This window comes from Poecilia mexicana, unplaced genomic scaffold (assembly GCF_051168715.1).
Source record: "Poecilia mexicana isolate PSO_F unplaced genomic scaffold, ASM5116871v1 scaffold_3, whole genome shotgun sequence".
Taxonomy (NCBI): Eukaryota; Metazoa; Chordata; class Actinopteri; order Cyprinodontiformes; family Poeciliidae; genus Poecilia; species Poecilia mexicana.
In genome coordinates, this window is record NW_028263372.1 from 19,430,459 (window position 1) to 19,444,211 (window position 13,753).

Here is a 13,753-nt window from a genome sequence, read left to right on the forward strand (position 1 = left end):
CCAGCAGACTTCCTTTGCTCACAAACTGTTAAATCCAAGCATATTTCACTCATTTTGGTAAAAAATCCAACAAAGGAAAAAATACTTAGTATTTACAGCTTAACTTTAATTCTACCAACATTAATTAAACTACGCTTTCTTGTTCACTCTGATGGTGCTATTTTTTTTTTTTCTAAATATTTTTGTCTCTTTGTTTGCTCTCTGGTGATGGTTTAGTTGGAATTTTGCTAGAAGACAGATTCAGGTAATCTGAACGACTGAAGCATACCATTAGCCAAAAGCAAATCTACTTTCCAAACATATTTAATTTTTTATTTGTTTTACTCAGAAGAAAAACATCTGACCTGCTTCACGAAACCAGATATGTACATACACCAGATAAAAAGACACATATCAATTTTCATTGTCTGAAATCAGGATAAAAATCTGAAATCTGAATAAACTGTTTTAGGTCACTTACAATTATCAAAACTATTATTTACTAAATTCCAGAAATCTTAGTGAGAGATTTCTTAGAGTTTACATTTGGTCAGAATCGGGGATAATTTTCTTTAAAGCTGTATAAATTGAGTCAAACCTTTTGAGTTTTTTTTTTTTCCCACAAACCTCTAAGTTAACAAAGACACTTGAGTTAAATGGAGGCACAGCTGTGGATGTATTTTAAAGCCACACCTGGAACACGACTCTTTCATGTCTACTGACAGGAAGAGAACTGTGGAGTTGCACAAGTCTGGTTCAACGGAACAACTGCCAGATGCTTGAAAGTGCCACATTCATCTGTTCAAAAAATTATATGCAAGTACTGACCTATTGGGAATGTTCAGTCATCATGCTTTGGTCCATTATGTGCAGGTTGACCATGGAATAAAAGCCAAAGACCTAGTGAAGATTCTAGCTGAAGTTGGTAAGACATTGTCCTTATCCAAAGTGAAACATGTCTTGTACCAACATGGACCAAAGAGCCTTTCAGTGAGGAAGAAGGAAACATAAAAAGCCACATTGCCCTTTGCAAATAAACAAAGGGACAAGGACTTGCTTGTACCATCCTAACTGGGAAGTATGCGGGTGGCAGCATCATGTTGTGGGACAGCTTTGCCGCAGGAGGAACTGGCACAAGACACCATCACAAGGAAAGAAAATTTATCTAGAAATATTAAAGCAACACCTCAAAACAGGAAGTTAAACCTTGGTTGCATTTTGGCCTTCCAAATGGACAATAACTCTAACATTACAGCCAAACTGGTTATAAAGCCCCTTAACAACAAAGTTAAAGTTTCCTCACTGGAAAAAATGTGGATGTCGTTTTATTTGGTGTATGTAAACTTCTGGTTTCAACTGTATGTTTAGAGATGAGCTCAAGACCTCAAATGTTGTGGTTTATACTCACCGTTGACGTCTGTTGCCACAGTTTGGAAATTGCAGCTCTATTCTATAACACAGCATGACAATTGTTGTTTAGTCATTTTTCTAAAGAATGACTAAAAATGTTTCGCACCTTTAAATGTAGAAATGTATTACATCAATCTCTCCAGGTTTATACCAATTATACATCAGTATGTTGAGGAGTTATTTTTGTTTTTTGATTGACAGCATTTGATTAGCCTTGTGCTAACAATACCATGCAGACGGTTGCTGATGCAGCAGCTAATTTACAACAGAGATTGGAGTCTGAGGGTATCTTCAGTGACCCCTACCCCAATCAATCAAGAACTGCCTTGATCAGGTCTCATCCGATACTTGGGATCCAATTTGGACTTTCCGTATAAAGCATCTTTGGGAGAAATTTGATATTTTCAATATTATAGAGTGCAAATAAAACAGTGGTTTTATCATTGTCCAAATTTCAGAAACTCAGTTTTTTTTTTTTTTGTAGTAGAAATGGAGCTAAATTACAGAGCTTCCAGTCCATTTTTAAGGATAAACATATTCATCTTTAAATTAATTTAATTGTTTTCTTTTTTGTTTTGTTTTTTTAATCAAAAACAGACAAGCATTTCAAATGGAAACCCAACATAGCGAAAAAGGTTTCAGGACATATTGCCATACTGTTTACTTGTTGAATAAAACATCTGTCTCATGCGCGAGGTAACGACAATGAAGAGGGCTTGTGTTTGCAGAGATGAAACTCCCTATCCTGCACAATGCCCCAGAGACTTTAGCCTTGATGCATTTTACACCAGCCCCAAAAAACTGCGTTGACAAGTTATCTGTGACCTGTGCTGAGAGCGGGAGTGGCTGCGGTGAAAATCAATCTTTGCCTCTCCTCTCGCCTTGAATACCGGCGGAGCAAACAAACAGGCCTAAACAATACGATATATACCACATATCAATTACACTAAATGCCTCAGTATCTATACTTCACTGTCCCAGGCACACACCGGTTACAAGGCACACATGCTGCTGTAAGACGATAATGGCGCTGCATTGTTCCTTGCCATCTGGAGGGCTGATAAGGCCCGCCTGTGCATAGTTGATAATGAGAACAGGCACAGGAAAAACTGAGTGTTAAACATTTCCTTGGCCCATGAAAAAGGTTCCATTAAGTCCACTGACCCCAATTGAATATTAATGAGCTAATTAACGGATTTATTGTTATGCTCAATTTCTGGAGGGGCATTTTTTTTCAAGTGCTATTATTTTTCTAATTATTTTCTGTACTTTTTATAATTGAATCTTTGTAGCTGCCAGCATCCTGTTTGTGCCTTGGCAACAAGAAAAAAAAAGCTGTTGGCATCTGTTTCTCTCTCTCTCTCTCTCTTTTTTTTTTAGTTAGATTTAACCACAACAGGAAAACACAATGTCCTCTTCGACACCAGTGTGTTCATCGCCAGGACTACAACGCCAGCTTCTATCAGTTCAAGCACAGCGGCCGATTTCTGCTTTTCTTATGTGCAACAGTCTTACTTCTGTATTTTTACCAAAGGAAAAAAAAAACAACAAAAACATCAAGGTATGATGTTCAGGTGGTAGAATACAAAAGTTCAATTATGTGATTTGCTATGAGCCACGCTGAATGCATGACTTGACAAAGGTTTAAATGGGCAGTGGCAGCTGGGCTTGATAGATAACATAATCAGCTGATGTAGAGGATGCATTGAAGCAGTCCTCTGTGGACAGCTGCAGAGCACACCCAGCCACTGAGAGAGACGGTAACCTTGGGATGAATGAGTAGTGTTAATTTGTTTAATCAATACATGAGCGACAGCTTCAGAATCAACAATGAGCGAATCGGGTGTTTAACTGTGCAAAATACAAGGTTTATGATTTTTATTTTTTTCAATCCATGATGTGAAAAAAACCTCAAAACAAAACAACAACAAAAAAAAACAAGGACACCAAATTAAATAGAGCTCTTTAAAAAGAAAAGGATCACATATCCATGTTTAATGTAATTCTTTATCTCTGGAAATGGAGACAAATCAATCCTTTTTTTACTTACTAACCAAAAAATGTAAACAAACAAACAAAAAAAAAATGTTAAGGCACCAAAACCCCTAATAGCTAATGTTTTCCAATTTTACTGAAATAATTTCATTGAGATTGTTTTAGAAGCCATCTACCAGTCTTTGACATTGGTTTGAGAAAAAATTACCCTTCTTTCAGCTGTAAAGAGTTTGACTTGTTTCTTCCATGGATCCGCGTTTTCAAGTAACCTCACAAAATGTCAACACAATACAACAGTAGAGGCTTCTTTCAGCAAAGTGGCCTCTTTTCAGGGAAAACCTCTTTGCATAGCCGTGTTCGCAATTCTGTGTCCAAACCTTGTAGATCATTTTCCATGCAGTAAAACCGCAGGGTTTTAAACTGAATCATGGGCTAGTACTGTTATGATGTGCAGCATCAGATGGAGCAGGAGCTTCTTAAAGAGACAGAGGCCAGTTTCACAGCCGTAAAATTGCAAAGTCAATTTTCTTCTACGTTATGTGTATAACAAGTGAAAGTAACAGTTTCTTCACTGTGTTTTAAAAAGACACTAAATACCTTGGAAAATGCATAATACGGCCCCTTTAAATAGAACAGATTATCATGAGACATCAGCATTTTTCCACGTCTGTTATTGATTAAAAAAAAATAAAAAATTCAAATCCATAGCTTCGCAGACAGACCCTCAATATTAACACATTCAGCTTGGAACGACAGAAACTGCCTGCAAAAGTTCATCTGAAAAGGAAGCTAATTTATTCGTTCTCTCTTCAGTCATTTCCATATTTAGTGTGTAAAACAAAAGCCCAGCATTAATAAGCTAATATGTTTCAAAAATTTGATATCTACTTGCAGTTTTCCAGTCTTTCTTTTTTTTTTTTTTATGACGGTCACCTGTGCAAAATTCATGGAGCTTTTTAATGTCAGAAAACTAAAAGCTTCCAAGAGTCGAAGCCCTCCTCATGAGTATGAATCAGTGCTGGCTATTTTGATAACCTTTTCCAAAAGCACCTGATGTAATTATTACTACATTTTGCAGTCTGCATGTTTGCTTAATTCTGTTTAAGGCTGAAACTCAATTCCTGCTTAATAAAACCATCAATATCTTTTGGTTACTCCACCAATATAATTTAGAGTAATGAACTCATTTTGCTGTTGTATGGAAATTTGGTCTCATTACAATAATTTTGCCTGATCCACTCGGCAGCCAATATTAAGAGTAAGGCCCTAAAGTCATAGCCAGGGTTATTATGCTATACATCACAAAGTGCATTAGACTCATAACAACTGTCAACAATAAGGTAGGGAAGTTTGTGTGGAGCCCAGCAGGTTGATATACTTTCTTCAAAGACTAACCCTATGTTACTGGTTCATAGAGATGCTTTTATTTTTTCTTCTAAAATCCAAATGTAGATGTTGGTTATTCTGATATTTATTTACTAATACAGAAAGGTAAGGTTAAAAGTAAGTAAAATCCATAAAGAGGAAAATTCTTTCTTCTCCCATGGACAGCCATATGTGTTGCATAATGGAAGAAGTTTGATCTATAAGTCTGGACACTGAAAAGCGCTCTCACATCTACAACTATAGAATTAGAGCTTGGTAAAAACCAGCCGCTTGTTCTACTTTTTGCTTTGTACTGAGGGTCTCAAGTTTAGCTGTTGAGAAACAATTACTTCCTGGAGATATGGACTTTGACATTTTACTCGGTTGCTAAGTTTGATGCTAGTACATTACAACCATACTGTAGTGAAATTGCCTACAGTGCCTGTGCTGTAAACAAACGTACCCCATTGTGAAGAGAGATGCGCTGAGCAGAACAAGATGGCTGTTGCTAATTCAATATTTAGAAGCCAACATGCACTCAGTGGCTTTGTGGACTTCCTAGTATTTTTTAGCTATGTACTCTACTATAGGCAGAGCACAATTCTAAAATGGCGCACAAAATCTGTGTTGTCATTCAGAACTTCTCCTTCTGTTTGCTGATTGGCCCAATTGAAATTCTACTGGAGAAATCCAGCTGAATGTGAGAAACCCCAGATGGAGCAGTGAAGGCAGATGAGAATTGCAGTGGTAATGGTCAAGCTAATGGAGTTCTGACTCTTGGAAGGATTTTATACAGCAAGACAATAAAAAATAGATTTTTTTTTAACTTCATATTATATATACTTGATCAGAATGCACATTAAAAATTCATGAGTAATCTACAACTTCCTGGTTATGTGGATGACATGACAAATGACTACCATCATAATGGGAAAGATAAAATAAATGAACTATAGTTACCCTGTTCAAGGAAATCACTTAAGTTATTTTAAATGGTAAATCTTTTTTGTCAGATCATGGAAAGGAAAAAAAAACAATAGGACTGTTGGTATTATTTGCAGCACTGGGAACTAGCAAGAGAAGTACCTAATGTGTATCATGGATTACAAACAAAACTAGCATTTACATAGATACTTATGATGGTTGATTATAGAAAATGTAATTATAGAAGTAGCTGCTTCAGCAACTTCACAACAAAGTGTTTTTCTTATTTTGAATACAAAAAACCACTTTAACAGAGTTAAACCTTTTCTAAGGATCATTAACTTTTGATCCAGGTATTTACACAATGAGAGAAAAATGTTTTGAAGAAAATTTGGATTTTGAAATAAGCCCAGCCTGTTCCTGTATCACTTAATTTATTGTTGTTGTAAAGAATAGAAATGTATTCATAACTTTTACTTTTGGACAAAGAAGATTTTAAAAATGTTCATTCACCAGTTCAACAAAGCAGGTTTCCTCTGAGGCATACTTTTTACGCACTTGACAAGTCGCTAATTTGTGCTGTCCTTAAGGCCATGAATGTCCTTTATTCAGTTCCTTAACAGCCTCGTCACTATTTTACATACGTCTGCTTCGTTTTCTTTATTCTCTCTTAAACGCGCATGATTAACACATCTTCGATTTGAAGGTTCATCAGATTTATTTATTTCCTGCCTCCTCACGAGCTAAAGTTGTACACCTGCACCACTTTTACAGCTAGAACTGAGTGAGTCATTTGGTAATGGGGAGCATCCAATAAGCTGATAAAATGTATGCAAACACAGCCAGCTAGTGCATTGTTCAAATGTATAGTAATGATGACACAACATGCTTTAAGTTTTTTCTCTGATGTAAATGCAAAGAACTCCTGTGACAGATCTGTCATTTAAATGCAGATATTTAGCCAGGTTTTCATAGTAATGTACTAAAGTGTTACTAAAATGACATTTTTTTATGGTTATTCTACCATTAAGAATTTGCTTTGTCAAGTTGCAAACATTCAAATTCCAATGGTGAGGCAACAACTTTAGGACAAAAAGGGCCGCCCCACACACACACAGAGATAAAACCTGTAAAGGCGATTCATTATTATTTTAGGAATATCATTTTGGTGTTAAAAGCGACTCCTTCATGCAGTTTTTAAACTTGTGTTGGAAATACGTATTCCATTTTCTGACAGCTGACATCCCTTGATGGAAGCCATTATTGCACGCATGGTTGGCAAGTGAGTTGTACTCACACTCATAAAGAACCAAAGTGGGGACAAAGATCAAACAAGAGCGGATGGTAATTGTTTTGCAAACTGCATGTCAGCGTGAATGTGTAGTGCAGAAAGAGCCTCCTTTGCACAGCACTTTAAGGCATCAAATGCGCTTCTGAAATAGCTTAATGTTTTTTTTTTTTTTTTCCTGAGGAGGGCAATCTTTTGTAACAATCAATTACGATACATTTCCCCCTTTGTCTAGGCACTAATAGCTCCTGTCTGTGCACATGGTGGGGCTTGTCTTGTAAATATACAGTGTTTTCCTTTTAAATGTCTTATAATATGCATGGGGAACACAGAAACACACTATGACATAGGGATTGAGCATTAAAGCTGGAGAAGCAATTCAGCCGAGCTTCTGAGTCGGAGAACTGAGTAGTTTGTGGCTTTCCTCCCATTAGCCAGATTGAATTACTTTGTTTTACTTTTAAGGCCCATCTGTTCTGGTTTAATTCATTTTTCTAAATCTGTCATGTCGTGCATGTGTGGCTGTGGATGTGGGCAGAATGCTTCTTTGATGGGAGGCAACAGCTTTTGCAGAGTATAAAATTATGTGTAAAGACTATTGTGACATCTGTAAGTTGTATGAATGGCTGTTGCCGTTTCCAGACTTTCTGGTATAATTCGCTCATTGCCATTAGCTGCTTGGTAAAATACAACAACGTGTCGTAATCAAATTATCCCCCTGAAGTATTTTAATTCCAAGACAGCTGTCACAACTGCAAGGTTTGTCTCATTTCCTTCCAGAAAAAATGTATTATAGGAGAGAAAACCTCAGCGGTGGAGAAAGATGAAGCTTGTGATTTCACTCAAGGGTTGCAGCAGAGAAGGCATCATATAAATTAGCAATGGAGAAAGCTCCATCAAATTCCTCTTCAGAAAGAGAAGAATCAGGCATTAGCACTTCTGTAAGTTGGGGGAGAAATATGAATGAAATCTCAATAATATGAGTTGGCTGTCAGAACGTAATAAACGTATTTAAATGAACAAGCATGGACATTAGATTCCCTTCCCTTACTACTTTTCAGTGTATTGCATGCTTTTCGATGGCCTCTGGGATCACAGTGAAGCTCCTATCCTGCTAGTTTCATGTCCACTCCAAAACAAATCTTTCCTACCAGTAGTCCTTGTATTTCTTCTCCAGCTTGCGGTTCTACTTAATGTTCTTGTTTCTGTTTGGCAACGTATGGAAGTTTTGTCCTAGCACACTCATTGTCTCCGTTTGCAGGTTGCAAAGGTCTCCGACAAAGAAGACCCTCAGGGTGGTGCAGATGACGGCATTTGTGTCAAATTGATTTTTGATTGGATTTGGAACTGCAAATTTGTTCTACCCGGAGAAAGCTCCATCCATAGACCCATGGCAGGAATTTCTGATTGTTTTTTTTTTTTTGTTTGTTTTGTTTGCTTGGTTTTTCATAATACATAAGCACTATGAGGGACAAATCTCAGACAGAACATTTTATCTCAAGCTTATTCTATGTTATAACTTTAAAAAAAATAGGGGAAAAATGAAACTAGTAGTAAAAAAATGATCATCTCAAAGTGTCACTTCTCCTTCTTCACGTAATATTCCTATTCCTCTGCTTGAGTTTTAACATCATGCCACCAAAATTTGACCTTAGGTGTGGGCATTAAGGGCGGCTGGCATCCATTTTAAATTACCAAATATATCATCGGTGTGCAGAATGTCTGATATTTGACATACAACCAAATACTTCATTTAAGAAGTATTTATAAAATGCACATATTCTGCAAATATGTGTATATTTTTCTTTAAATGCAAACAAGTTGTTTCATATAACTGTGGAGAAACTGCACCAGAGAAGAGACACTATTTGCCTGAAGAAGCATGTGAAATAGCAAATGTTACTTTGTAGGGTCATTTGTAAATTAGACAAAGGCTTATTAATCGTCATATTGGGGCGAAATCCACTTAAGTGAAGTGGATTTCAACAAACATTTTAAGTTGCTTATATTCTGCAGGAATGAAAGCTTGATGGTATATAGTTTGTGTTTCTGATGTAGATTGCCAATGGCTGAGAGTTTTTATTTTTATTTTTATTTTCTTTGCATTGTTTCCTTAAATAAGTCCTTTATATAAAATATTCATTAAATTTACCCTGTAGTTCTTTTGGTCTTCATTAGATTTTGTGGACATGCATTCATTATATTTAACTGGAGAGCTTTGGGTTTAATTAAAGCCCTTAGACATTTTTTTCTCATGTTATGTACTTTTTTTTTTTTTTTTGCTTTTGGTGGAAATCCTGACGAATTTGAGCTTGGAGGACCCCTGTGCTGTTACAAAGATGGTGGTGGATGGCTTTAGGGGACAAACTATTTCCCTGCCAACAGAAAGACTCCACAGAACAACCTCTTCACAGCCCAGCAGGCCTTGCACTGTCACCGAGTCCCACGATTGAATTGAATGGTCCACAGATTACTCAATTATTTCTATATACCAGCCTTCCATGGCAGACTAAAGGCCTATTATTGGAGGGACTGAGACCATAGGAACTTATTACATGTGTGACCTTTTAAAGCCTTTCACTGTGATGGATCTCAGGTGAGAATTTACTGGAATCAATTTTTATCTCAAAGCTCGATGCATGCTCACCAGCACAACACTGTGAAACGTTCACTTTGTTAAAAAAGGAAAAATAAATAAATAAATAAATAAAAAAATGGCATGGACAGGGCCTTGACTACTAGAAATGGGCAACATTTTAAAGCACCCCAAATGTCCTTTCCTTCCATATTAAAGAGACTTTGAAAAAGAGGGCCAGTGGAAGTGCAGGAGTATTGTGCTTAATCAAGGTGGAAGCACAAAGACAGAACCAGCTCCCCAAAGGTTCACATCAAAAGGTGCATCCCACTTTGTGAGCTATTTAATCAGTTAAAACACAGATGGCAGGCTGCCGCAATTAATTAATCATATATGAGGCGCCCTGTACTTGCTAGCAGAAAGTATGTCAGTGCTACAGAGATCTAATTTGGATTTCATTGTAACTGTTTGCCGCCACAATAACGGCTAAATATGAGTAGGAAGTTATTCTGAACTTAATATACAGAAACTGAGCCACTATTCCCTGTGATTATACCATCAGTGAAGCAGAGTGAAATTTTAGGAATCAAAGTCTTTTTCTTTTTTGCCCGTTATGCTGCTTTCATTTGCTTTTAAAGAATGTGAGTGGGGAGCAAATTTCTGAGGCTATTGAGCTTTATGATATCATGAAAAGAATAAACACGGAGACGTGCCACATCAGAGCACATCCACATAGTTTTTTTTTTATTAGAGATGAATAATGAGGTTATTTTAGCATGCAATTCCAACAAATTTAAATTCATTTTGAACACAAAGAATGACACAGCAATTGGAGAATTCAGAGAGATCTTTGTAGGCATGCAACACGACTGAAAACCGTCTCCGACTGGCTGTGATCTTCAGAGCCCACACCCAGGGCTGGATTCTTAACACTCACAGATCTGTTGTGGAAATCATTTTATTGGTACACACACTTTTGAGAAGTGATGTCAGTGAACACAGTTCATTGACAGCAATAAATTAGAGTTTAAGCTCAACCACACAAAGAGTGATAAACAAGCGAGGCCTTGGCTCATTTAAGCTGAACTGATGATGTAGAAAACTATCTGGTTGTCTTCCGAAGTTTTCTTTTCTGTCTTTTTGAGAATCACCGGCAACATATTGAGAATAAAAAGAGGCCACATCCAGCTTGTAATGCATAGCTCGTATAAGCATACATTGACAATTTAATCCACCTTATTTCATTTACTTATTGACAAGTCACATAAAGTTTTAACTTGAGGCTACGCAGGAGGGTAAAAGGTTCAGTTTATGTCCAGTGTATTTAATCTAACTAAAATCCTATTGAGTTAAGTCTGATTTAATGAATTTAAAACGGTTCAAATCTAACTGGTGCATCATTAACTAATAATCCATAGGAGCCAATAAGTTAATTTAACATTAACTTGGAATTTTTCAATCTGAATTTTTGTGTCCCAGATACCTCTCCAAGTCTGATTCTTTATTGAAGTTAATAAAGTCCACACTATTGAGATGCCTTTCACCTGAGTTAGCTAAACTTTTAACTATTAATAATTTACAAAATTTTGGAAGCACAAAAGCTCTTTTGCTGGTGAGCTAATGTTAGTCTGAAAAATTGCTAATGAAGAACATTTTTCAAAACCTTGCCCTACAAAACCCAGTGTTGGTATACTTATACAACACATTTCACTAGTTCATTTTGCCCTTCTGATATATCTTTACAAACCATTTAGTTTGTATGAAATGTATTGTTGCATACAATTCTCACAATCCAACCAACATGCCATTCATACTATTATTCTATCACTCTTTTACACAGACATTCAATTCTTTTGCTGTTGTTGAAAATTTTACCCATGAAATGTTTCGGTCCAATCCCATTGATCTATCCTCAGCATAGAAAGACGGCATCAAAACCAAGATAATAATACTGTATGTCTTTATGGATCATCCACACTCAACGTGGTGAGGCACGCTCTGCTGATTCTTTACGAGAGAAGAAAACTGCACGTGTAATAAAATCCAGTTTTATATTTTATTCCGAGAACTACAATAAACACAAAACAAGCTGTAAATAAGCTTTTCAGAAAGCTGATTACAAAAACAATTTATTGCCAACTCTAGGACTATTTTAAAGCAGAGCAGCGCTGGAAAGTGAAGGGGCCCTCATTCCAAATCTTCTCTCCCTCTAGCTCTTTGCTTGCCACATTATTAAGCTGGGCTGCTTGGTGAGAAGCCAATCTGATCAACTTATTTTACTGAACAATACTCCAGCTCCCAATAAAAGTAGTAAAAAAGGCTTGTGATTGAGGTCACCCTTGCATCCATTACAATGGTAAATACGACTATAACAATAGCAAGGTGATTTCTTGTGTGGGCTCTGTTTTCCGTCATCTGAAGGGAAACACTCAGTAGTCTCTAGCAAATTAATTACTTAATTACCCTCAAAATGTTTCTCCATAAAGAGATTCATGGAATCCTGAATCTAAAAACCTTATATTTAACATTTTCATGCAAATAAATACACATTTAGTTTGAGGTTCACCAAAAGTTCAGCACCCCATAATAATAGACTTCTCTCATTACCTTGAAGTATTTTTTTTGTTGTTGTTGTTGCAAAATACAAATTCTAAAGTGTTAGTAATAATCATTGCATAACAGATATTTTAAATTGGCTCCAACTTTAGGAAGAGATAATAGAGGAATAAGCAAAAAGTAAAAAAAAAGAAGAAGAAAAAAAAGCAGAATATTTCCAAATATAAATTGAGGCTGTGATGGCACAGGAGAAAATGCCATGTGGGGATTATTCACAGTTATATAATGTTGGGAAGAAAACCAGCCGCTTCTCATTTTGGTCACTTATCCCTCATTGTAAAGGTCTGTATATTTCATTGCTGGTGCAGCAGCTTAGGGGATACATTTCAAAGCAGCAAATAAAAATTGGCTAAACTTCCAAAATTAGCACTTCAAAGTCAAACATGATTTGCAGCGAGGGAAAGGGTGGAAGCAGTGTGACTGTGAAAGTGCGTGTGTGTGTGTGTGTGTGTGAAAAGCTAACTGTGGATGTGTGTGTGTGTGTTGTGTAGCTGATGTGCAGAGTTCAACATTAGGCCTTAGAACCAATTTCTAGGCAAATTGGTTTCATTTAAGAATGAGATCACAGAGTAAGCAAACCTCTTTCAGGCAAGTTCATGCATCTGTAGCCATTTATTTCAGTTTTATATGCACTGCTTGGCGCAAGCTGCTTGTAGGTAGAATATGCATAATCTTAGCCATGGGCGCAGTGCTACAGTTAACATGTTCACATTTACCTGTTATTACCATGAATTTAAATAGTTTCTTCCATTTTATTGCATTCTGCCACAAAGAGCTTCAGCAGTAATTTAGCATTTTGTTTTCTATCCTCCCTCAAGCTCCGCAGCAGAATTGGTGCTAATCAAAGCCACATGTAACTAATTGCTCTCTCCAGTCTCTTGCTCATAGCACAAACAGGTCCATTAGCCATCAATAGAACATATGTTGGAGTTTGTGAGAGGCGATAAAAATCTGCTTAGTTTCAAGAGGTATAATAGTCACTTGACCATTATGAACGCACGTTTTCATTTATATCAGGTAACGGCGATTTTCACATTTTAAAACAGATGTGGTTCTTTGATGGCAAAATATATATTAAATACAAATTAAGTGACAAGTTCAAAGTATCATACCACAACACATCCACCAAGCTACTTTCTGCTAATATTCACAGTTATAGTATAATTGATAATGTTACCTTATTAGTATTTTCAGTCCACCAACTTATAGTGTCAACCCTTAACATCTGTTCCCTGTTGTTCCCCAAATAATTACCAATCAAATTTATTTGTATAGCACATTCCAGCATTATGGCAGTTCAAAGGGCCTAAATTTATAAAAACACACAAAAAAATTGTTCTTAAAGCAAATTTCATCAATTTCAGCTACAAGTCTTACAAAGTACAAGTCTTACTAACTTGTAGTTTGCCCATACTTGCTCTACTTTCAGATGATGGATTTAACGGTGCTCTTCAAGATGCTCAAAGCTTTGACCATGCTTACAAATTAAATGATGGGAGAAAGTTGTAGAGGCAGCCATTTCTGGAAAACAGAGAATGGAGCAACCAAGTCATTGTTTTGAGGAGTTAGTCAAAGTAAATTGCAAGTTAAAGGATTACAAT